General features: G+C 39.3%; 2 long non-coding RNA genes across 2 annotated transcripts; one reads left to right on the top strand and one right to left on the bottom strand.

The window, feature by feature from the left end:
* Positions 1-237: 237 nt before the first annotated feature.
* LOC123604040 lies at positions 238-5,713 on the bottom strand. The gene is made up of 3 exons (XR_006715193.1): positions 5,622-5,713; positions 2,617-2,808; positions 238-354 (listed from the first exon to the last, which is right to left on the bottom strand). It is a non-coding gene; the product is annotated as an uncharacterized LOC123604040 (long non-coding RNA).
* On the top strand, positions 3,860-24,601 carry LOC123604082. Its single transcript, XR_006715220.1, has 2 exons — positions 3,860-3,977; positions 24,488-24,601. It is a non-coding gene; the product is annotated as an uncharacterized LOC123604082 (long non-coding RNA).
* The last annotated feature ends 250 nt before the right edge of the window (positions 24,602-24,851 follow it).

Here is a 24,851-nt window from a genome sequence, read left to right as displayed (position 1 = left end):
TCACAGTCCCAAGGGGGCCACCAGCCCCAGCAGCCACCCTCAGGGTGCTGAAAGCTTAGGCGAGGCCGGGGCCCCCTGAATCTAGAGCCAGCTTTCCTACATGTCCTCAACAGCTGTCCCAGGGGTCTCATCCCTCTCTCAGACTTCTGTCAAGGAGCAGTGTGTGATCCCTAATGTTAGGGGGACCCTCTGACCTTCACCTTCTTCCACTGTCTCAGGAGATCTCACCCACCTTGAAAGTCACTTCTCTCTCTTCCCTCTCCGGAACACCTGGCATAATTTCTTCAGAGGGTTTAAGCTTTCACAAAAGACAGGAAAGGCCACTGACATCAAGTCTTCTGTTGTGCAAAATCCCTGATGCAAGCAAAGTATTAGGATGCTTGAAATGAGAGGATGGAAAAATACAGACAGTAAAGTTTTTGCTCAAATATTACCATCCTGTTTGCTCTTTTTTAAACTAGTAAATGCTAGTTAAGAGAACCATCGGGGGAGATCTGGAAGGAAGAAGAAAGGTCGCTGTGACACAGAGGCATCTTCAGAGGTGTCCAGGCAGGTAGTCGCTGCCCCTGTAGTGATCTCCCGTGTTGTCCCGCAGAGAATGCTGGGGCGGGGTGGGATGGGGAACTGGGGTGGGGGGGACGTGGCCTCTAAATCTATATTGCTCCATTAGCAGTTCTTCATTTGCTCCTCTCATGTCCTCTTTCTTATTCATTGCATTCTTCTTTGTCTTTCCTCAGCATAATTTCAAGTTGTGTTCCCAGGTACTACATGACTGGTACAGAGTTGCCTACACTTTGCCAAGGTACCCCAATACCACCAAGGCCTAATGCTGAGTGGCTAGTCACTGGGTCAGCTTAATAAAGAAAATAGCCCACAACCCAGCCTTGGTAACATTCAGATACCCAGATAAGATCGAATGTGATTTGAAGGTTGAGCAATCACCCTGCAAGCGTTTAAGCCAGTTTAATCCATAACTGTCTCCTTCATGAAACAACATTAGCTTTTTGCTACAACCTGGGCTTCTCATGCTTTTTTTGCATGATTGCCTTCTTCTTGCTTTCTTTCAAATTGTAGCAAATGTGAATTTCTGGGCCACTCACTGTTTTCCATTTCACTCATTTTACATACTTATATCTGTTCAATATTTATAAATATTTTAGCTTGTGAAAGCTGTTTAGTATATTTCCATTATCTACCTTTGTTGTAGAACATCTGCTTTGTTTCATATGCTCAATACAAAAAAAAAAGTTTTTGAGCTAAACAAATATGCAGAAGGTTATACGAGTTTGCAGGTCACGATTTTCTGTGTTCTTTTTCCATCACAAATTGCATTTCACTTCTCTTCTCCACATATTTTTATCCTACAGAACAGAGGTCGGCACACTACTTCCCGTGGGCCAAATCTAGGCTACACTTCATTTTGTAAATAATGTATTGTTGGAACACAGCTGTTGTGCCCATTCTTTTAAGTGTTATCTCTGGCTTCTTTCACACCATGGTGTCAGTGCCGAATAGTCACGATAAAGACTGTATGATGTGCAAAGCCTAAAACACCACTACCCAGATCTTCACAGAGGACGTTTGCTCATCCTAGCTGTGGGATAATAACACTAACCAAAAATCCTTTCTGTCACCGAATCTTAGAGTTTCAGAGCTGGAAAGCATATTAGTCTACGAACGTCACTTGACAGAAGATAAAACAGGCCCATACAAGAGACAACTTTCACTAAATGCTTATTATGTGCCAAGCACTGTGCCTCAGCAAATATTATCTCCTTGAGTGCCCACAACCAATACTATTTCTTGTGGTTTTTTATAGATGAGTAAATCAGGACAAAGAGCTTAAATAACTCACTCATGGCCACATAGCTATTATAATAAATGGAGCTGATGGTGCTTGGCTCAGGGAGTAGGACTGCAAAAATTGAAAACAGAACCATTGCTTCATTCAGCCTCTAAGCTAAAGAATTTTCTGTAAGACCCGCAGAAAGTAAGTGTCAGAACTGAGGTAGTGCCTGCTTTCCTAGTCTCCCTTAAAATTCAGTAAAAGTCAAGATTTTTATTGACCTCTATGCTCTGTGACCAAGGAAAGAATGGGGCCTTCTTTGCCTGTCTTTCCTGAATCTTGACTAAAAATAAACTGACCATCGGCTGTGGGGTAGGACTTCCTGTTCAGGCGTCAGTTTTTTGCTAGGTGAGTCACACAGCTATGGCTGTTTCCTGGAAACTTCCTTGGGGTTTGACTAACTCCTGAAAAGTCTGCACAGAGTGGAAATGGACACCCGTTACAGGTCCCTCTGCTTCCATGAGGAAATGGGACTCCTCCTCCTCAAGAAATCTGTTATGGCTTAGCCTTTCCTGTGTTCAAAAAGTACAACAGAAACCACTATTTGGGGTGATAAAATTCATAGCTAACATTTCCAATAGGAACAACCTGGGGAAATATGCTGTAAGAATTACTGATTCACCAGAAAATTAAGTGTCTATTGATTACAATAATACCTGAAGCTTCAGGGTCATTGGGATCCACATGATCAGGACTCCCAAACCCTCAACACCTATGGCCTGGCCCTGCTGCCTTAGAAATGTATACTTCTCACTTTTTGTCAAACTTACCTTCGTGTTTTAACTTCTCAGTGTTTTGTAATTTGGTTCTCTCCTTGGGTTTCTGATACTGTCCTTCCTAAATATTTTTTTCCTGAAATGAAGGCTTTCTCAGTGCTTAAACCAGGCTGCTCTTCTACCACAGAAAGTCCCACAACTGGGCAGGTTGTTGTCTCCATGTAAGTATTATCTTCCGCTGGGTGCCTGAAATGGAACAACCTAGTAATCTTCTATTTCCCTAGTCAGTTTATATTCCCATCTCCACCTTGACTTCTTACCATGCTCCTGCTCTCTGACCCACCTCATCAAATTGGAATGCTTCAAATATCCACACCAGTCTGTTTCATGTCCCTGTCCTGCCTTGCTCCTTACATTTGATAAGAAGCCCCTTCTCCTAGGAGAGGTCAGATGTTTTCCATCACATCATATCTCAACGTCTCAGGGAACTTCCATGGACCATTTCCCCATCTTCAGGTCTGGATTAAAAGTCAAGTCACACGAGGGGCATCTGGGTGGCTCAGTTGGTCGAGCATCCAACTTCGGCTCAGGTCATGAGCTCATGGTTCGTGGGTTTGAGCCCTAACTTGGGCCCTGTGCTGACAGCTCAGAGCCTGGAGCCTACTTCAGACTCTGTCTCCCTTGCTCTCTACCCCTCCCCCCCCTCAAAAATTAATAAATATTTAAAAAAACTAAAAAAAACCCAGTCAAGTCACCTGAGCAGCAGCCTAGCTTGCCAATCGTAAGAGGTTAAAAAAAAAATCCCTGGGATAAATCATTATAGAATTACAGTACCAGTTAATACAGGTTTTCATATATAACCATAAAATATAAATTGGTCCCCCTCCTACCGAATGGAAGTTAAAACCAGACAAAACAGCAGACAAGCAAATTCCCCTCCAACTCTGATCTACTACAAGTGAGTTTTTATGATCCCATCACAGGATACAACCCTGTAGTGTTGCCACCACACTGAAATTGACCAGTAGACAATTTTTTTGGAGTCAGCTGAAATCCTCAAACCCAATAAAGTGGAGAAGCATAAATGCGTATTTCACTTATGTGAAATCAATGAAGATGAGCCACCAACGGGAGAGCAAGAACAAAAATGAGAGCTGAGCAAAGAAGAATTTAAATAGTATGAACAATTCTGCCGGCTGGTCTCCTCACTGCTCATGTGGACCTACAACAGTGTTGTCAGATAGGAGGAAAACAAATCCCTAGAGTTAGTGGGATTACCATATTACCAATACCCATCTTTATTATCTCATTCTTCATCACACAGACACTGAACTCATTGTTATCGTCAGCATCCGTCCTCATGGTGAGTTACCATTATTACGACCAGAGCCAGGCAAAAATATGAAGGATGCATGGTGAGTATTTAGTATCATTGTTTTCCTTTTTTTTTTTAAATGATTCTGTTCTCCTTATCTTGCTATCCTATAATTTAAAATATGGTAGAGTTATGTTTTTAATGTGTATACTTTAATATGTCCTCTATATCACTATATATTTTACACATGTATATTTACATACTGGCATAGAGAAGCATATATACCATACCACATACACTATTGTACATTTGATGTATAGGATTCTCAAGGATTACCTTGAGAAAATATGATTATCACTTTGCTCTTGGGACTTTGCAACCCAACGTCTACATTAGCCACAACCAACTAAAACTACAGAGTAATGCTACCTTTTAGGAAACCTAATAAATGCTACTAAACATGTTATCTGATTTAAAAAATCACAATAGAAACCAAGAACTAGAGAACAACTGGGAACCTTTTTGCCAACAGGAAATCCAGGAAAAAGAACTTGAAAACATATTTTGAACAAAGCCTAAAGCTAACATGCTTAACTTCCATTCTTAGAATTACCAAATGACCAGTTTTGAGTAAAAACGCTGAAATGTAAGACGGTTCTAAGTAAGTTAAATGCTGTATGTTTAGTGCCTCAAATAAAGCCCTTGTTTTGAATTGGAATTTTATAGGAAATAAGGTAGGCCATTTCCTTCAAAGGTATGCCATTTCCTTCACATGAAAGGTCAGTTTTTTCCCCTCTCCTCATTAAATAAATTGTAGCCACATATTTAAATAATATCTTATTGAAAATTCAGATTATTAGCCTCTGTCAATTTTGGTTTGCCTCCTTTTTTATGTATCTTCTGGCATTTATTCTGAATTAGCTGTTTCCATCATACTCAAGCCTTTCCTGTGGTAAAATCAAAAAACAAATAAAAATCTCCTTTGATCCCATATTCTCTCTGCCCAGTGTCACATCATATCACTTTCCACCCAAACTTAGCTAAAGCTATTTGTAAATTTGAAACTTGATTTATTCAGCCTTCTAAGTGGTCTCCTTGATTTAATTAATTCCTGATCCAATCCATTCTCCAAACCATGAATAACTTTCCTAAAATACAGATCTTATCATGACACTCTCAATCTTTTTTTTTCTTAACGTTTTAATTTATTCTTGAGAGACAGAGCATGAATGAGGGAGGAGCGAAGAGAGAGGGAGACACAGAATCTGAAACAGGCTCCAGGCTCTGAGCTGTCAGCACAGAGCCCAACGCAGGGCTCAAACCCATGAACTGTAAGGTCATGACCTAAGCTGAAGCTGGACACTTAACCTACTGAGCCACCCAGGCGCACCATGACACTCTCAATCTTGAACTCCTTCTATTGCTCTCTGTTTCTCTAGGATAACATCTTAATTTGTGTGTAAAGTTCTCTACCACATGGGGCTCACCACCCTCCTTACCACTCTCAGCCCTTGCTGCTCACTTACACCAGTGGCTCTAGCCCATCAATCTTTCCTGTTCAGTTCCTCAGTTGTGCCATGCTTGGTCTCTCCTCAAAAGTAACTAACTCACTCACCCTTTATCGCTCAGCCTAAATGTCTCTTTTTCATCAGGGTCTTTGTTGGGGTTCCTTGCCACATGCTGTCACTATACATCCCTCTTATAACATTCACCACATTTGTAATAACTGCTTTAATGCATGTACCTAAATTCCATGAAGGTGGAGACATATCTGCCTGTCTTCTCGACCCCTTTAACTCCAGGACTGAGTACAGTGCCTGGCAGGTAGAATGGACATGATAAATATTTGCGAAATAAGGAAATAATATTATGATCTAATAACATATGGGTTCTATTTTGGAATCTTACAGATAAAACATTTCAAATTCTCAGTCACCCCTTTCTTTCAGGATTACTTCAGTTGGCTTTATCTTTCTAGAAGAAAAATGTTTTGCAGTCCTAGAATGTGTAATCTATTTAACAGACTCAGACTCTGCCATGAATGGAGAACATATTCAGTACTCATTCAATAACAAAATCAGTGTTACTTCTAATTTAAAAAATGGAGATGTAGGAAGAGAAGACCTTGAAGTTGACCTTCTTACATATTGTCCCTAAATGATGTTTTAAAATTTTAACTCCAAAGTAAATATCAACAGTATAAAGAGTCCTCAAAAAATTAAAAATAGAACTACCATATGATCCAGTAATCACCGTACTGGGTATTTACCCAAAGAATATGATATACACACCTCTAAGTTTACTCTAGTATTATTTACAATAGACAAGATGTAAAAGCAAGTGAAAGTGTCTACTGATAGATGAATAAAGAAGATGTGATACACAGACACACACACACACACACACACACACACACACACACTTTGGAATATTACTCAGCCATAAAAAAGAAGGGAATCTTGCCATTTGAACAACATGGATGGAGCTAGAGTATAATGCTAAGTGAAATAATCAGAGAAAGACAAATACCATATGATTTCACTCATATGTGGAACTTCAGAAACAAAGCAAATGAACAAAAAAAAAGAGACAAACCAAGAAACAGACCCTTAACTATAGAGAGCAAATTGATGGTTACATAAAGAGGGGAAGTGGGTAGGAGGATGGGTGAAATAGGTGATGGGGATTAAAAGTACAGTCATCATGATAAGCACTGAGTAGTATATTAAATTGTTGAACCACTAAATTACACGCCTGAAACTAATATAACACTGTATGTTAACTATGCTGGAATTAAAAATTTTAAATTAAATTAAAAATAAAATATTAAAAGTATTAGAAAATGTTTAACAGACTCTAGATACTGCATAGGTATTGGAGAGATACTTACATAGTTCATCAAATCTAAAAGCCATCAAAGAAAACATGGTATATAAAAATTTTAGGGGTGCTTGGGTAGCTCAGGGTCATGATCTCGCGGTTCATGAGTTTGAGCCCCGCATTGGGCTCTGTGCTGACAGCTTGGAGTCTGGAGCCTGCTTCAGATTCTGTGTGTGTCTCTCTCTCTGCCCCTCCCTTGCTCACACTCTGTCTCTGTCTCTCAAAAACGAATAAATGTTAAAAAATTTAAAAAAAAATTTAATCCTCTATGGAGGAAGATATCATAAACAAAGTCAAGAAAAAACTTAATGATCAGGAAAAAAATATTTGCAATATATAATCCAGAAGAAAATGTGGTATGTGCAATTGCATTCATTATCTAGTTCTGCAAAAGAAATAACCCCAAAACTTAGCATCTTGGAGCAATACTTCTTACTCTCCATTTCTGTGGGTTAGGAACCCAGGCACAAATTAACTGGGTCCTCTGTTTCAGGGTCTTCTATAGGCTGTAAGTGAGATGTTAGCCAGGCTACAGGTTCATCTGAAGGCTTGAATGGGAAAGGATCTTCTTCCAACCTTACATGGATGTTTGCAGGATTCACTTCTTAAGGACTTTGGAATAAGGGTCTCTGTTTCCTTTTTTTTTTTTTTTTAATTTTTTGTAACGTTTATTTATTTTTGAGACAGGGAGAGACAGCATGAACGGGGGAGGGTCAGAGAGAGAGGGAGACACAGAATCTGAAACAGGCTCCAGGCTCCGAGCTGTCAGCACAGAGCCTGACGCGGGGCTCGAACTCACGGACCGCAAGATCATGACCTGAGCCGAAGTCGGATGCTTAACCGACTGAGCCACCCAGGCGCCCCAGGGCCTCTGTTTCTTAAGGGCTATTGCCCTTTAGCTCTGTGCCAGGTAGCTTTCTCCATCAGAGCAAACAGATGAGAACAGCTACAGAGAGAATACCAGCAAAATGGAAATCGTGTTCTTTTGTAACCTATCACAGAAGTGATATCACATCACTTCTGCTGTACACTAATCTTTGGAAGAAAGTCCATACTCATAGGACGGGATTATACCAAGGCATGAATAACAGGATGGGAGTTTACTGGGAATCACTTTAGAAGGCTACCTACCACAATAAGATACATGTTGCTTTTACAATTTGGTTAGAAAAATATAAACCTGATACAAATGTGAGCAAAAAACAGGGATGGGCAATTCACATAAGTGCAATGCAAATGATCACTTTGCATTTGAAGATCTCCTCCTCCTCTACAGTAGTCATGGAAGTGCAAATCCAAGTGGCAAAGAGAGGATCATACTGAATCTCAGATAAGACTCAGATTAATTTGTAAAGATGAGGAGACAGCACTCTCAAACATTCATTGTTAATGAAAATATGAATTCTAAATTTCTAGATTTAGAAATTAGAAATCTAATTTCTAAAATTAGAAATGCACATTTCCTTTAACTTAGAATCTAACCCGTCAAATTAAAAGCAAGAATTCACCCCCCCACACACACAAGCATTCTTACGGTAGTACTGTCTCTGCAAAAAAAGTGGAAACAAAATGGAAAGTCATCAGTAGGGAAATAGTAAAATAAAGTGTGGTATGTGTATGTATAATATTATGTAACCAAAGAGAATAGAGGAAGAGAATGCATGGCACCCCCCACCAAGAAAAGGAAGAAAGAGGGAGAATGGCAAATAAAGGTGGCACCAAAAAGTTTAACTGTGAGAACAAGCATGAATTTATATCAAATTATATTTATTTGTGGCTATGTGAACAAAGATGGATTAATTTTTAATAGGTTAACTCTGTATTAAGTGACTTGGAGAAATGTTATCATGCATGTATGAGTCTACTCTGAAAATCAATAGCATGCAAGAAAAAGGTACGGGAAAATATGCAACAAGTTTTTTACATGGATTACCTAAGGTGAGTTTATAAGGGGAAATAGAAGGAGAGGTTGAGAAGGGAGCTATGTAAAACACAAAACAAATACCAAACTTTTATTTATACATAAAACTGAATGTTATTTTAAAAACCAGGTAAAATTTTATCTGAATCATATAAGATAACAAGACAAATGTGTATACGTTCATATACAAAGAAGAACAAGAAAGAGTCACCAAAATGTTCATGGTGGTTGTGTCTCAAGACTGACAGTCCAAGTAATTTCTATTTTCCTTCTTGTAGTTTTATATGTTGACTCATTTTTAAAAAGCCTGTATTATTTATGTAATTAGAATGAAACATAGTTAGAAATATGTTTATACATGTGTATGTTTTGTATACATATGTGCCTATAGAGTCTGTTGTAAGTGGTGACTGTGAAATGGGTCTGAAATGATAGCCAAGATTTCTACAGGAAGAGAGGAGGAAGAGGGCATTTTATGTAAAAGACACATAGAGAGTGAGATGCTGACTCTGAAATGTGTAAAGTCACAGGGAGGGAAAACAAGAGGCCTGACTTGACTGGTTCATAGGGAATGGGAGCGGTGGGGTGGGGGGGAGAGTAGGAAGAGTCTAAGTTGTACTGAGATTGTGAAGGACTTTACAGATGGTTCAGACTGTATCTAGTAAGCCAAGGGGAGCACCACCTGAGTTTAAGATGGCATATAAAAATCTGTTGGAAGATGAATATGGTCCTGGCATTCTGGACAGAATGGCGAACAGGGGCCTGGAGACAGGGAGAGCATTACTGAGGTTAATTATCTAGACCAAGCATGAGGCAGTCAGGGCTGGAAGTGGGTTATGTCAGGGGAATAAAGGGACACACTGAGTATGGCTTAATGATGGGATTCCTGGCGTGAAGATTTTGAGGAATAAAACATCTACAAACACCAATTATACAAACACACTGCCTTTGTCCTTTTGCTGGTACAATAGAAGATGTGCTAACATTTCTGTAATAACTAAGAATTGTGTGTATATACAGCACATTGTGTGTATATATAGACCTTTATCATTTATCAAGGACTTTACTGTCTAGGTCTTATCTTTACAACAATCTAATAAGAGGTAGAAAGAAGAGGTGGTGTCCTCCTTCTCAGATGAAGAAGATAAAGCTTCAAAAAATTAAGAAAACGACCCAACCTTATATAGTTTAATGTCAACCTAAAGATTTGACCAAAACCTGCTCTTTGATTTGGACTTCAACCTTAGCCTTTGGAAGGTCTCCATGGTTTTTAGCATTTTGGACAATATGATCCATGATAATAGGAACCACCAGGGTATAAACAAACCTAATCAGTGTAATGACAGTAAAACAAACAGGACACACGACTGAGTTTGTTACTAAAGCTGAATATTCACTTTCAAATATAGGGGAGCATTCTAGACATAAAGTGAAAATTTACTTTGCTGGAGGGGTTGTGGGTGGGGGGATGGGCTAAATGGGTAAGGGGCATTAAAGAAGACACTTGCTGGGATGAGCACTGGGTGTTATACATAGGGGATGGATTACTAGAATCTACTCTTGAAATCACTATTGCACTATATGCTACTAACTTGGATATGAATTAAAAATAAATAAATATTTAAAAAATGAAAATTTACTTATATACTTCACATGTCGAAATTCTAGCAGGTAGAAAATTCTGCAGTTACTCAACGATGGCTCTGAAAACTGTTATTTTTATGTACAATTTTAAGTTGATTTCTAAAAACACTCAGACAACATTTTCTTAAGCAGTGCACAAAGCTTCAGTTTGGCACTGTTTCAATAAAATTATATCTTCTGGTAGGTGATAAGGGAAGATAAGTCCTTACCTTAGTGAATTACTACTAGCGCGAAAAGAACATTTAATATCTGGGTGACAGCATCACTATTAGCCGCTATTAGATACTATTAGTATCTGAAACTGGAAGGACTGTCCAAAAAAATGTATGTTCTTCCTCAATGAACCTAAATGGGAAGTTTGTGACTATTTGGTATTGCAAATTTACAGTGTAGTAGCAGTAGAAGCAATCTAGTAGCTGACAGTACTAAGCAATTATCATTCCTGTAACATAATGTCAACTTCTTAAAACTTGTCAACTAGAAACTTGAATAACAAAATTATCATAATAATTAAATTGTTGTTGGACTGGAAATTCATTCTGTGAAATTCATTCTATGGAAATTTAGATTGACCCTGGCTTTACTGAAATTTGGTATCAATGCTTAACTTGGATTTGATATCAACACTGAGCACTTTGCATCCCACTGAACAATTTAATATAACTAGTTAGTAACTGTGCATCCCAGAATACTTGCTTCCACCAGTCAGGAAAGAGATGGACACAAAGAAATACTGAGCTTTCCAAATTATTTGGATAGTACTGTTTCTCTTATTAATACCAGAGTCCCCTCAAAGCCTCACAATTAGTACTGATATTATGGCCTGTTTGAGTCATCCAGAAATAGAATTTGTATTTCCTCCTAGAACCCCTGGTCGACTTCATGCCTTTGGCGAAAAAGCCCATGTGTTATTGTCAGCATTAAGGGACTTGTGTCTGAAAGGGTAGCTGATCCTGACTTAGATTCTTATGCAACGATAAACACAGTATTATCCAGAATAAACTGCAACTGATCTAAACTAATTTCTTGGAAAGTGTTCTAGGTATTTTCCAAAAAAGACTAGAGAAATATAGGAAGTTAGCCAGCTTGGCATCGTTTATCTGAAAAACTTGCCAAAAGTCTGGCCCCATTTGCCAATGTCAATACTCTCGAGTGCAAACATATTCTTGTGCGAGGGACATTATGTAAGCTAGAAATTAATCTTAATTAGTCATTCATTGTCCAAGGGTGGATGCTGCAGAAGAAAGCCCAAGGAGTTTCAGAATCAATATATTTCAAAGTCTCTTGTGGAAATATGCTTAACTACCTTTTCAATAAGGGAGGAAGGCCCTTGTAGAACTTGTCTGAAACCATGTTCAGGGCTGGTCCTACCACATGGGGTTCCAGCGTCTTCTTTATATCTTTGTCTAAAGCACTGGAACCACAGATGTGATCAAAAACCTTTTGCATTCAGCTACAGTGGGCTTTATTCCAGTTATCCTCTGTCTACATTGCAGCAGCAATGAGTAGAATGGAAGTCAACCTGAAAAGGTCAGTCCTAGTTCAGCTTTATTAAGTAGGAAGAACATCTTTATCTCTAGGATCTTATAAATTTGAAAGCTTCTGTTGTTCACAACTAGCAATACGGATATAAGGCTAATACTACACTATCAAGTCATGTCAAGACATAGCATGACGTCAATATGGGATATCAAGATGTCAGTGTGACATGTTTAGGAACAATAATTCTTTAGCACTGTCAGTCAGAAAGGAATCTTCCACTTTTAGTGGAAATTTGGGCAAGTCACTGTAACTGGGGTTCACTTGCTGACTTACTACCCACCATGGGGGTTGGGGTGGGGCTGGTCACAAACCCTAAAATTAATCTCTACAAGAATTTATCTAGCGTACTTTATTGAAAAAGTCCCTTAAAATACCAACCAATGCTTCATCTGCCCCTTCCTATCCATTGCCCTTCCTTCTGGGATTAGATACAATCCATCTCTCTCTTTATAGCTCACACTCAAAACTCAGAGATCCGAGAAGAGAAATGAGAAAAGACACACAAAAAAAATATCTTCCTAAGGCCATGGCCTCATTTCCTTCTGGCTTGGCTCCTTGTCTTTGAGCTCCAAAGAATGTGGGCAAATGTTTGTGTTTGTGACTGAGTTAATAGGAATGAAAAAATGAAGAGGAGGTTCAGTTTCCTCTCGTCAGTTCAGAGATCAGTTTCTGACTTGGGTTTTCTACATTCTCTAATGTAATGGGCCTGCCCAAGAGAGAAGAGAACAAAGAAACTTGGATGGGAGATCATGTCTCCATCAAGCCAAGACCACTCAGTGTACTAATGGAGGACAGAGAGGCCAGGCAGGGCCATAGGATAAGTATTCAGAAACGCATCTACTTAGACATAAGAAATGCTATTCCCAACATCTCATTTCTCTAAATACTCTCACTTATATAACCAGAAATTCTTTTCCCCTTTGTTAGTTCTACTTTTGTAGCTTCTTCTGAAAATGATCACTTGTTTCTTTTCAGTTTTATATCTTGCATTAGGTCATTTTTCTAACACTAGCGATGTTAAAAGCTGTAGATTCTGCCAGAGAGTTACTCATAAATCTCATTAGTATTAAAAATTTAAAACTTCATGAAATTTGGGCAAAACACAAAACTACTATTGTCAGGATGTCTGAAATCTTTTGGAAATGAATATAAGACTTTAAATAGATAACATGGTGACTAAAGATATTAGTCATAGTAATAGCTGTCATTTATTGAGCACCTACTATGAACTTAATGGTACCAATGGTCAAGTCCAATTAAAACAGCCTCTATTAAAGGATAAAAGGTATTTATTCTTCAACACAAAAGAATGGGTCTTTTCAAAGTGACTTCTGGAAGGTATCTAAGAAACACAGAAGCATAGTTTCTTTGTGAGCCCTGTCCCTCATACCAGAAATGGAATCATGGAGGTTTTGAGTCATTAAAAAAGTACTGGTCGTGACTGATGCCAAACAGTGGTGTGGAGAGGCTAAGAGAAGAAGAGTTGGCCCAGTTCTGCCACCATGATCTTGTGGATTTTCACAGCCCTTAATTCCACAGTGGGGTCTGGACGTGAAAGTCCAGAGTCAGCTAAGAAAGGCAGTGGACAATTGGATAATAACAGGCTGGAGCTCCAAGGAGAGCTGGCAAGGTGCCTTTTTAGGTGCTTCTGGCACACATTCACCATTTTTCCTACTCTTTACCTCTAGAATAATTTCAAATAATAATATCTAACATATATTCAGTATTTGTTTTGCTCCAAAGAATTTACCATATTATCTCACTTACCCAAATAACAACTTATGAGATAGCTAATATTATCATTCTCTATTTACAGATACAAATACTAACGTTCAAGAAGGTTCAGTAACTTGCCCAAGATTACACTGCTAGTAGGTGGTGAATCTATGATGTCTGACTGCTAGTTGCTGTGATACACCCCCCTCCCTTGCTGTATCACCCTTCAGACCGCCCTATTCCCTATGTGCCTACACTATTTCTTGAGCAGTTTTCCCTCTCTTGCAAGTTAACAAGTCACATTACAATTTTTGGAGATTATATCCCACTTGGGAAGGTCAGACAATCACTGGTGCGTTGTAACTAGAAGTGGAGATGCCCCTCCCCCCCAGGGTAGGGACACATAAAGTGTCAGCTCTTTCCTATGATGAGGCCAAGCCACAGCATTTGTGAGAATAAGAAACTCAAGTCATCCAACAATCAACCAGAGTTCATTTGTAATAAACACATGAAACACAATAGGTTATAACTACGACAAGAGGCACTGCAAGATCCAAAACTACCTCCTAAATTACCAGTCTTGCTACTTCAGGAAACAATAATGTACATGTTACTAATATAGTTCTGGTTCCAGTGACATGGTAGATTGAACTAACTGATGTAATGTTCTCCTAATACAATTACATAGTGAACAAAATATAGTATAAAAATTGAAATCATAGCAGAGCTCAGAAAAGAAGAACAGTCAAGTTCCAGAAATAAAAAGTGAATCCAAAGTCAGAGCTCTGAGAAGGTGCTGTTGTACAAACCTTGATGCAGGAAGCCAGGCCTCTACCGTCGTATGGCTTCACCATCTTTATTATGTAAGTTTCAAGGCCACTGTGCTTATTTTCCTCAAGTTGATAAAGAATACAAGAGCACAGAGGATGCCCTGTTGGAAATTTTATGGATTTTATGGAAATTTTTATGGATAGGCCTAGAAATGGCCCACACAACTTCCACTAATATTGCCTGGAACACACACCTGACAGCAGATGCAAGTGTAGCCTAGCTGTGTGCCAGGAGGAGGAAGGGCGGTATTTGGAGATTAGAAGTCCACATCACAATAAGCAAAATACTTCTACACCTTCTAGATAAATGGAAGTTGGAGAAAGAAGTAGAAACTCTTTATGTCTCAAGTGCTTACATTTTCAGAAAGAGAAATTAAGGAACTTTAAAGTAAATTAATAGTTGAAAGCAAGTCTTTCTCTGTGGGGACATGTTTGTACCAAACTCTCATGTCTGTAGATGGATCCCATGTCTCCATACTTCTTCATCGGGGTGAAAGAACAGTATCCAATTTGACAGCAGAGAAGGATGCTTTACTTTTCCAATAATGAATTCTTATATGCCTAATAAAGTTATTTCTGGATACAGGGAAATAGGTTTTCCCTTTACTACTCAAAATTGGCACGTACTTGCTGCTTTCTGTAGAAAGCTATGAATGTGTAGAATTCAGAAGGTTAAAATATCTGCATATGTTTTTAGAGATAAATCAGTTCAAGTGACAAGGCCAAATCTACTGAATTATAGATACATTTAGTCATATGAAAACATTAGTTTAATTTTTATATTTTTGTGCATTTTCTTGGTATTCATCTCACCTAAGAGTTTAGTTTTGCACAAAGGTTTAGACTTGGTTTGATTTTTCCTAGTTAGCCCTAAGATTTGAAGTTCATTGGCTAAAGATGTCGAGTAAGAAGCTAAGGAGTAAGAAACAAGAAGGGGGAGAATTTACTTGGTTTTATTTTCCCTGTCTGGAGGCTTTTGTGAGTTTCTCTTTCTTTATCCGTGGTATATGAAAATCCTTAAGATGGCCTGACAGGCCCCTTGGTCTATGCAGGGAGTCTCACTGTCCTACAGAATCACTGTTCATTCTTCCTTTTTCCCTCCCTCCCTTCCTTCCTTCCAACTGACATATAATTGATATAGAACATTGTACTAGTTTCAGGTGCAAAACATAATGATTTGACATATGTGTAGGCTGCCACAATGTTTAGTTAACATGTATTACCACACAAAGTTATGATTTTTTTCTTGTAATGAGAACTTTTAAGATCTATTTTCTTAGCAACATGCAAATATACAATACAGTATTATTAACTATAGTCACCACGCTGTATATTACATCCCCAGGACTTATTTATCTTATAACTGTAAGTTTGTACCTTTTGACCACCTTCACCCACTTTACTCACTCACTCCCACCTCCCACTCTGACAGCCACCAATCTGTTCTCCCTATCTATGAGTTCATTTTTTGTTTTTAAGATTCCACATGTAAGTGAGGTCATTTGTCTTTCTGACTTATTTCACTTAGCATCATGTCCTCAAAGTCCATCCATGTTGTCATAAATGGCAGGATTTCCTTATGGTTGAATAATATTCCATTGTATACATGTACCACATTTTCTTTCTTATCACCATGTTTCTTCCTCTACCTTGGCCTCACCAATGCTTTTCCCTCTGCCGGGAGTATCATCTTTCTTAATTCTTAGTCAACCTTCAAATATCAACTTAAACCTTGTTACACAGCCACACAACCTCAGGGAAGCGTTTCCTGACCCACAGGCTAGATCAGTACCTTTAAAATACACTCTGTAAAACTGGGTACTTTCTTGTATCAACTTAAAATACCTTCAATTAAATAATTACTTGTGAATTTTGTCATTCAATATTTGTTTCCCCTATGAGAATGTAAGCTCTGTGACAGGAAAGGCCGTCTGTTTTGTTTACCACTGACCTGGTTAAGCATCAAGAGATAGATGGTAATTAATGAATATTATGATTATCCGCAAATGGTTTAAAGAGCCTTGCCTCTCTCCCTTTTATGGAGCTCTATGGCTTTTCACTGAAGGCCACAAGAATACATCCAGACAGCTAAGAAGATCCCCATTCATCCCCATTCATCTCTCTCTGCTGGGGCTTACTGGTGGCTCTCATCTACTTGTAAGTGTTCCAAACACAGCATGGTGGAACCTGCAAGGGGAAATAAGAGGATGGGCAGATACTGCCTGTGGCCAGCTACATGGAGGTAGTTTAAGAGACATAGTACACCAAGCTTCTTTAATTGTGGACCTGTTATTAGAGTAAAACAGGCTGGGAAACCAAAAACTGTATTGGAAAAGTTTGAGATCTAGAGGTAGACTTGGGCGTGTCTGCCTCCCATGATAACATTAATAATATATATAGTCTAAATCTCAAGAACATTTTCTTTGTACCATGGGGAGTAATGCTGTTGGGTTGGGCTTTAGGGTGTCTCAGGTCTTGGGATAAGCACTGCCCATCTGGCTTCCACTCAACCACCTGAGGAAACTGGGATCTCAAACAAGAGAACTTTTCTAATTCTTTCATGATTCCACTTCTGTCCTTGCCAACGGGCTTATGGAGGATTTTCTCAAGGCTCCAGCTGCAAAGGGGTTGTCTCAGGTCAGCGAAAGATACTGGGCCATCATCCTCTGGAGTAAGACTAAATAAAACTGTAAAGTCAATAGGGCTATGTTTTTCATAGGGATGCCTGAGATGAGTCAGGTTATCCAGGGCCACTGGACCACTCTCACCAACATGTGGTGTAGACCTGACCTGGGATTCCTTACAGCTGAAGCAGAGAACAAAAGACTCTGAGAGAGGTGTCCTTTCTGTGATCTGCAAAGTGGGAGTCTGTGTTTCTACCCTTTGTTTAAAATTCTGCCTTCTGTTTAAAATTTCATTATTTGGCTTGTAAGGACTGACAGATGATCCTTGCTTTAACTATTTCTGGAGCAAGAGGTGAATAAATTGCACATCTTTTCTGCTAAATCCTGAAAGGTGCTTTGAAACTAACCTTGCTACAAGACAGGAACTAGTAGCTCCCTCAGCCAATGGGAATCTTCCACTTGGCATTTTGGCTGGGACTTTCATTCAACCAGACCCTCACCAGGCACGCCGCATGCCTTTCCTCTGGAGCCCAGTCTTCATCTTTGTTTTTGCCCTGTGCCTCTTCACTCACGGGCTCACTTTTACCATACTGGTCTGCACAACTGCTTTTCACAGATGCATTATTCTCCACACAAGCTTTCTCTGAAGCCATCTAGGAAGTAAGGTTTTTTCATGAATGGAGCCTCAGTTCTAGAGCCATCTATTTGGTTGTGATAGGCAGATGGGTCTTCCCTATACCTAAAATGTCCTTTTCTTTACGTTTACACTTGTCTTTTGTTCACAAAGGAATCTGAAACTGGCTATATGTGCACAATGCTCACGACATCATGGCATGTAACTTCCTGAGTGTCAGCAGATGCACAGTCTGGGAAGAGCAGGAAGTATAACATCCTGACTTAATTCTCTTATGTTGTTCACTTTCTCTAATGTTTCTTTGTAGGTCCTTCATTATTAATACATGAACTTGATAATATAACCTGATAACCTGCATAGATGACATACATTACCCACAGAACTAGAAAACTTACAGAACAGAAACATAGGTTCCTCAAAGGTCAGGCATTATTTCACAAATTCTTTTCTTTTTCATTTTAAGTGTTAATTTAAATTAAATTAATTTCAATGTTAATTAGTTAAAAACTAATGTGGTATATCTTTCCATTAGGTGTTTCCTATGTACTCGGTCAGAGTATAACATGTACTCAGTCACATGTTATAGTGTTCTTCACAAGAATAAATTTCTTTTTAAAGTTTATTTTATTTTTAGTAATCTTCATACCCAATGTGGGGCTCAAACTCATGACCTCGAGATCAAGAGTCACATGCTCTTCCAACTGAGCCAGGCCAGCACCTCTTCATAGAATTTTTTCAATTTCTACCATTGGCCTCCAGAATAAATGTACTGCAGTATTCTGCACAGAATGCTAGCTGCCTCTTATTATCTATGTTCTGTTTCGTGGCCATAGGAAAACTAAGTTTTAGCTGCGTACATTACTGCCTGCCTGGGTACATTTCTCAGCCTTTCCTGCAGCCAATTTTGGCTCTAACATTAAGTTTCAATCAAGGAGATGTAAATATAACTGTTAAATGCAGTTCTGGAAGAGAAAGCCCTTAAAAAAAAGAGTCTCTCCATTTGCTGTCTGGCCCACAGATAGAATCAGAAGACCTCTTGGGGCTTTTAAGAACAAGGACCACAGCCTAGGGATGGTGATATAGAGACCTGAAAGGTTCCTGGGTTCCTAATGACTCTGTGGAGCCACCTCACCACCTCTGGGTTGTTCCCATTTGTACTCCTTTTGTGTGAGCAAAAATCAAGACAGAGTTATCTTGATTAAGTCACTGCCACTCTGGGTTTTTCTATTATATGCTGCTGATCCTAATCCCAACTCATAGAACCACCTACCATCCACTTACTACCATTGATTCAGGTATCCACAGCTGAGTACAATAAGCGTTTTCAATCTCTGCCTCTAAGGATAAAATGGCAAAAGGAAGTGCGATGACTCCAATTTCAAGAGCTAAAGTAATTGCTGAAATTCAGGAGGAAAAAAAGATTTCAGAACCATTAACCTTATTTCCTTTCTTGTCTTTTCTGTCAAGGGTAGGATTATTAAAGTCATTACCCAAGAAAAATGTCCACTGCTACATGGAGCCTGTAGTCCCACATCCTGCATTTCCATCCTCTTGCTCCAACCCCCTACCACCCCCACTCCTTAGTAACACAAAATAAAATTGCTTGTTACTCGGTTAAGAGTGGAGCAATGCTGCAAACAAAGTTTGGTTCCTAAGCAAGGACTAAAGAAATGAATTAGGGTTTGTGTGCATAATTACCAGGTTCCAGAAAACAGTGTTTGTTCAAATAAGAAATCAGTTCAGGAAATAAAAATGCCAAAAGTAATATTTGTTTTAATCATGACATCAGAGCCCTTCATTGTTTTCCAAACAGACACAACAAATCTTAAACTTTGTTCTTAGTGGTGATTATTTGAATTACGGATACTAAAATTACCAGGATGTCAGAGAGGAAAAGGCAGAGACCAGAGGCTATTTCTCCTTTTCAGAAAGTGGTGAATAAAGCATGCTCTGCTACTTTAACATGCCCAACTCAGTTATCCTTTTCTATTTACACAGAGTTGAAATTAGAAAAATTCCATAGATCAGTGGATCTATTTAAAAAGTATAAAGAGAAGATACTGTGCAATGAATGTCTGACTCCCTCTTGGCAATATTGACAGGCATTAAAATATGTTGATTCTCTTGAGTCCATTTATCCCTGTGTGGTGTTTCTCTCATTTCCAGCATTGATGATGCCATATGATTGGCAAAGATTATCCTGTTAGAGTCAAAAATCTATGGAGAACTAAACAACTGTGGAAGTAGCTTGGAATATCCTTTTTCTAGAGTGAACTGTATCTGTATAGCTGTTAGCTTTCGTGATCATTCATTTCTAATCCAATTTCCAATACCTCTGGAAGAACTGGCAGAACACATGTCACCTTTATATCTCAGGCTACTTAACTGATCATTATAATAAAGTTGTCCTCAGTCAACTCTCCTTTCTCATTATGGGGAGAAGTGGGGACAGAGATAATTCCCAATCAGAATGAAAACCAAGGTGTAGTCAACTACCGACTATGGGAGATGACTTAACTGTAGTTAAGGAGTAGCAGGACTTCTCTGCCCAAACTATGGGCCTTTCAGTTCAGACAATGTTAACAGTCATTACTCAGCCAGTGCCCAATCATGACACCTAATCAAATACCTACTCCTCACCTCCACCTGGGCACACAAGTTATTATATATGAATAAAAGGTAGCAACAGGAACAATTACCCTAGGTAACAGAGTGCTACTCAGTAGCACTCAATAGGCATTCTTTCAAGCTATGTATGTGCATCAGCTCATTTGTTCTTTATACTGAGATTCTACTGTAATTCTGTTTAAGAGATAAGTTAACTGAGGCAAGATTAAATAGCCTGCTCAAGGCCACCCAGCAACTAATGACACATCACACCTACTAAATGATACATCACAGGTAGTCTGACTTTAGATCCCCTGATCCTATGCACTGAACACACATGTTTCTCTAGGAAAGCAAACATAACAAGAAAAGTATATTGGGAGAACATTCAATTTCATCTTGCATGAAGACTGTTTCTTCTCAACCTGCAGAGGTGGTAGTATCTGATTAACAACCGCCCTCAGCTGATACTTGCAAAAGGAGTACCAACAACGTCTTTGGCCATATATTGCACCCAGGAACTTTGCTTAGGGAAAGCAAATATGAGTTATGCATTTAAAAGTATCTCTCTTAGTCTCCCCGTTAACCAAAATTCAGCCTTTTGAAGAAATATTATTTTTTTCGAAGAAACGTTAGTATTGCTTTTTCTCTGAAAATGCTCTCATCCTCTCCAAGTATCACCGCATGACCATGCCAAGTGTGCTCCCCATACACTGTGCGCTAAAAATTCAAGGCAGTATTCGATCATATTTCTCAAAAGGAAAAAAAAAGTCTTTGCCTCTGATGTTGTCAATCCCTTATTCCTCCTTATTCTGATATTTTTATAAGTGATTAATATTTGCTTTGTTTCCTCGGTAAGCTAAATTAACAAAATTAGGTTCATTTGTTTTTATACGAGAATAGTAATTAGGTAAGCCTGATAAATCACCAGTATAATCAACCAGAACCTGGAAACCAGCCTGACCTGACAGCCTTTTAACACACCTTTAAAAACCTTACCTATGAAGAAAGTAAATACAAATGTTGCATCTGATTCTCTCCCTTGCTTCATAGATTGTTAGACTCAGGAAACTTCTAGGACATGGAATCTATGTCAATCTTTTCATTTCCAGTTGGGGATAGTGAAGCCCACGAAGTATGAATAACTTGTCTAAGGTCACAATGTTATTGGCAAAGCCAGGACTCAACCTATGTTTCCTAGCTTTCTTTGGATGATCTTGCCATTTCAATACACTGTCTGTCTGGATTGGTTTAGGGACACGAAGAAGGCGTCTTTGGAAATTTACAAGGAGCCGTTATGGTGAGATGCAAGATAAGAAAATGTGATGTGCTCTGGCTCAGGGATCTCAAACTGACCTTCAGGAGCTAAGACAGGCATTTGCTACCGTTCTTCCAAAAGCAGCTGCAGGTTCTATCTTTTCTAGAATTTCCAGGATGGGGGGAGGGGGGAGTTGTGGAATACAGAGTATGTTATTATGCATCATTGCTCCACCATAGAGACACATTGATTAAAAATGCTACCTTTTCTCTGCGAGACCCAATTATTTTACTTTCTAATTTGCAGCCTTTGTTCTAGATCAACTCTAGTTCTCAAAGCACCCTAGCTTCTGACCCTTTGAAGTCCCCCAAGTCCCTGGGCCAGTCCTCCTTATCCTTTTTATATGAGAATAGTAATTATTCTTGCATACTATAACCCCTAGGCTCTACTGCCATCGCTTGCCCTGGCAGTCCTTTTCTCACAAATTGTTTTCAATTTTTACAGCTACCCTACTTCTTAACATCATCCCTTCTAAACGAGTAGTCAGCTCTCTGGTCAAGCCCTAAGAAACCTCTCTCTTTGTAGTCCCTAACATCCTCCAGCTGACCTCTCTAGATCCGTACTGGCTTCAGGCTGTAAATGAAAGCCTAGCCTATCTAACAATAAAAAAAATTTAGAAATCCATCCACTTCCCTAGATGTCTGGCTCAAATTACCGTTAGTCTCCTCCTCCGTTTCTCTTTCTTTGGTATAGAAGAAACACTGGATTTGGGATAAAAATAACTGGGTTATGGTTCCAGTGCAGCAATCTAGCAGCCTGACTTCCAGAGGAGAAGGATTTAGTTTTGCTGAGACTCAATTTCGTCATGTATGAAATGAGAATGGATGATAACAGCCCTAGCTACTTCAGTGGATAATTACAATGTCAAGTGAAATGATAGATTTCTTTGTTCATCACAGATTCAACAACTATTGGCACCTATTCTGTGTCAGGATGTGGCTGTGGTTGAGTGTAAACAATTATGACCAAACAGACAGAGCCACTGCCACCTCAGATTTGAAAACAGTTTGTAAGCTGGAAAACACCACACCAGTACTATTCTATACAAATTCTACCTCTTGGAATTTCCAGATCATATCGATTACAACTCCAGGTTCCAAGGAAGCCTTAACTGAAACACTCACTGCACACCACAGAGACCAGGACGTTGGACCAGAGTAATGAAGATGTAGGCACACCAAAGAAGAGAACTTACAAGGAGGGTGCCAGCCCTAAATCTACTCAGAGAAGCCCAAGAGAGACTTCTCAAAAGTGCTTATAAATGGTCATCTGAGGGGTGGGCTGAGGGGGAGATGGAAGGCCCCATCTGGCTTCTTATCTCAACCAGCTGAGTCTTGGCTTCACGTGCTGTTCTTTGGATTCCACCTTGCTTCATGCTTCAGCTACCACAAATCTGGGATGGAGGGAAGCAGCATCAGCCATCCTAACTATCTCAATCTGTTTTCCAGACATTGCCCTTTTCTTTTATTGATTTATCTTAGAACATATCAGAGTCTCTCTCTCTTTCTCTCACTTCCCAAGGCTCCCAGAAAGATTTTTATTTAGAAGTACAAGTGTAAGAACAGGACTTTCACCTACCACATCCCAAACCAACAAATAAGAGACAAACAACTTAGCAACTGCTTGTCTATAACTTGCATTTTTCTAGATTTTCTCATCAGTGCCCATTTCCTTGCTGCCGACACATTCTCTATAAATTTAGATACTGTATGTTAATGATCACTTCCAAAATATATTATAGGTTTTCTCCGATTTTTCTGAGCCCCTTTACAGTAAAGCAATATGTGTCAGCAATTTTGGGGACTCATAGCAAAGATTCAGACTTTGAGAAACACCTTTGCATGAAACTAGTTACCCATAAGTCCAGAATACATTGAATTGACTGAGTAGTCTCCTCATTCTCCCAGCTTTTTCTAGTGCTGGAAGACTCTGACAGAAACACTTAGCTTGCAGCCAATTTTCAAGAAGAGACCTTGCAATGCAAGAACTGCAATTGCCATGAGGAAATCTAGATCATTCCTTATAAATAAATCCAATAGTTACATCATCATCTGAGGTCATTCTTGGAGCCCATACAGATAGTGTGACAACTGCCAATGACAAAAAGTTTTAAAAAGAAAGGTGTGAAAAGGTTAAGAGATGTATCAAAAGCATCCTCATGTTACAGACTGGGAGTCAAGAGTCTGGTAGAACAAAAGGTCCATAAATACAGGCACATTCCACGCCTCAAGACAATGAGGATCCTTCTGAGTCTCAGGGAATGGTCATCGCACACCCAACAAGTGGCTTCACGTTGTCCACCCTGTCTGTAGCAGAAAGCACCACTGTGCTAGGAGCTAAAGTCATCTGGTTGTTGACAGGTTGTCAGGAAGTTTAAGGATGTGTGGTGAGGGACCACCAGGCATCAAACAGATTCTAGGATAAAACCTGAACTATTCTTTCCAAAACGCTGCCAGCCTTTAGCCACTGTATACCTTCCAAACGAGGAGCTTTAGGAAAAAGAAATGTAAAGCATTTAAACAACAAAGCCATATGTTGTAGTCATCCCTCATGCAACCTCTAGGAGGAGGTATTGATATGTGGCAATGTCACGTGGATGGGACAAGGTAGCAGCATCCATGCTCTGACATGTGTGCTTTTGTAGAAAAGATTATCTAAATTCATCATATTCAAAGTCAGTAAGATATTTCAGAGAAAGGCAGTGAAATCCCACATTGTTTAATGACCTTACTTAAGCATTTCATACCAGTGTTTCTGGCAGCTTTGGGAACTATTGTGTAAGCAGGGTTACCCAGAAGTGATTGCCAACATTCTGAGAATATTTCATGATTAAGGATTTGGCAAGCTTAGTGTGAATGGCATTGCCCCTAACCTCTTCTTTTTTTATAAACCAGATTTCAGCTCTGCAACAGACCTTGGATAATCATCCCTTTTGAAAATGTAGCCCTGCTTGGCAACCCAGGCAATGCACGTCAATCCGAGGACCCATTTCCAACCCTCCAATCAGCTCTCTGTTCCCCACAGGCTGCCATCTCTCAGTGATACCTTTGAGAAAAGTAAATCTGGGCTGATGATGGAACATTCTTTGCACACAAAGGAAAAGCTGCACAATCAACTACCTGTATGGGCTCAGGAAAGCATCACAGGTTGAAAATTAGGCTGAAGAGTGAGTATCAAGTAGCAAACCCTTTTGGGAAAACCCCAGACCTCGCCAAGATCCCTTGGCAAGAGCACAGGGCAGAGAGCCTGAGGCTCGGC

The sequence above is a fragment of the Leopardus geoffroyi genome, chromosome A1 (genome assembly GCF_018350155.1).
Source record: "Leopardus geoffroyi isolate Oge1 chromosome A1, O.geoffroyi_Oge1_pat1.0, whole genome shotgun sequence".
Classification (NCBI taxonomy): domain Eukaryota; kingdom Metazoa; phylum Chordata; class Mammalia; order Carnivora; family Felidae; genus Leopardus; species Leopardus geoffroyi.
The sequence above is the reverse complement of the archived record's forward strand: the minus strand, read 5'-3'. Positions and strand labels throughout refer to the sequence as shown.